The sequence below is a fragment of the Gavialis gangeticus genome, unplaced genomic scaffold (genome assembly GCF_001723915.1).
Source record: "Gavialis gangeticus isolate Ggan-Ray unplaced genomic scaffold, GavGan_comp1, whole genome shotgun sequence".
NCBI lineage: Eukaryota > Metazoa > Chordata > Crocodylia > Gavialidae > Gavialis > Gavialis gangeticus.
This window is the reverse complement of record NW_017729011.1, coordinates 21,261,448-21,263,189: the sequence shown is the minus strand read 5'-3', so window position 1 is coordinate 21,263,189 and position 1,742 is coordinate 21,261,448. Positions and strand designations below refer to the sequence as shown.

At 49.5% G+C, this 1,742-nt stretch overlaps 1 protein-coding gene across 1 annotated transcript in view; it reads right to left on the bottom strand.

Moving 5' to 3' along the window:
- Window positions 1–868: 868 nt before the first annotated feature.
- The window catches only part of AGPAT2 (1-acylglycerol-3-phosphate O-acyltransferase 2), a gene marked incomplete at its 5' end in the record, with an annotated part of 13,463 nt that continues 12,589 nt past the window's right edge, over window positions 869–1,742 (bottom strand). The window contains one exon of the mRNA XM_019510307.1: window positions 869–1,595. The remainder of the gene's footprint in view (window positions 1,596–1,742) is intronic.

Sequence of the window (1,742 nt, the reverse complement as noted above, 5' to 3'; positions counted from 1 at the left end):
AAAAAAAAAAAAAAAAAAAAAAGGTCACTGGCTGGACTTGTCTTTTGGTGCAATTCGGAATGACCTTCGCAGCTGGAGCAGATGCCCGAAGGTTGGGGCAGGTGCTCAGATGGACCCAGGTCCCATTTCAGCTGGTGCTGTTGGCTCCTGTGAATGGAAATACTGATGTGAGCTACCTCACCAGGGCTGCAGATGCAGAAAAAGCACATGTATGGCAGAGCCCAGAGGAAGCCTGCTGGGGTACAGGCTAGCAGTTTCCTTTGGCTTCTTGCTCCAGCCTGGGGCACTTGGCCTGTATCCTTCTCCCTCGGTATGTGCACACCAAGGCACGAGGCCTAAAATGCCCACCCTCTGCAACTGCAGAAGTGTACCCCTAGTACATCTTGAGAGGGTTTGCAGGGGCCTGTGTCCTCTCCCCTGCCTGGCTGCAGGGGATAGCAGGGTGCAGGAGGAGAACGGGGTGAATAGGACCTTTCATGAGCCAGCCTGGTGCTAGGAGCCCTGGAGTCGCTGCAGCTCAGAGCACAAAAATACAGCTGTGCTTGAGTGCCACCTTTCCTCATCCAGCTGAGGATTGTTGGTGTAAACAGAGACTAATTAGAGTGGTCTGCATACAGTCATGACATCAAGGCAGGTGTCATGCCAAAAATATGCAAGTTGCATGCAATGCAAGTTCAGAATACCACTAGGCTGGGACAAGCTACAAAAATCAGGATGGCTCAGCCATAAGCAAGAGTACTGCAGGACACACAGCAGGTTCCCTGGCACCATAGAGACATGGGGTTATTCTGCCTCATTTAGCCACCACTGCCCTTCCTGCACGAGCCCAACATGAGGTACTCCAACCCCACAAAGACAGGAGGCATGATTGAAATAACTGCTTTTATAAAAAGTATATGCATTCCTTCAATACATTATTTTCAGTACACAGTTAAAACAGAGCAGCAGGCAACTCCCTTACTGCCCAGAGGCACTTTTCCATTCTCCATAGGCAAATACAAGATCAACACTTGCAAGATTATTCTCTTTGGCAAAAGTCAGACGCCCACCCCCCAGCTTTTCCTCGATGGGAGCCTGGGGCCCAGAAGCCTAGGACAGCTCCAAGGTGGTTTGCCTCCATTATGCAGCTACTTGTCTGACACACACACACACACACACACACACACACACACACAGAGAGAGAAAGTGCTGGTTTGATTCAATTCAGATCCCCTTCCAGATGCACCCCACAGATGGATGGCCTCAGATGGGCACCTCTGTGTTGGTCTGTAAACTCAAATTAACTGATGGGCCCTCTTGTTTGGTTACTTCTAGTTGTGGTTTACTGTTTGAGCCCTGGACTGTGTGTCCTTGGCAGCCAAGCAGAACCACCTCAGCTGCCAAGATCTGTCTCCACCTCTGCCCCGTGGACAGGAGGTTAGGTGCACCTTGACTCCATCTTCACAAGGCAGAGGCAACACTCTCAGGTCTCTGTTTAAGGCTTCTGAGTCCATCAAATCCCTGGGATTTTTATTTTTAATGCCCAGGAAGTGGCAGCAAAAAAAGGCTATCCTCCATCCAACCCGTTTGGCCTGTTCAGTGTGCATGTTCCACACCTGTTTACATTATTGCTTTTACAACCAACTTGGCTAGTGGTAGCAAGGCTAAATGTTCTCAGACAAGCTGGAACAAGCCTTGTGCTTTGGTCAACGCTGCAGATCAAGGGGTTAGATCAGCATTACATAACCCTTAAGATCAATAAG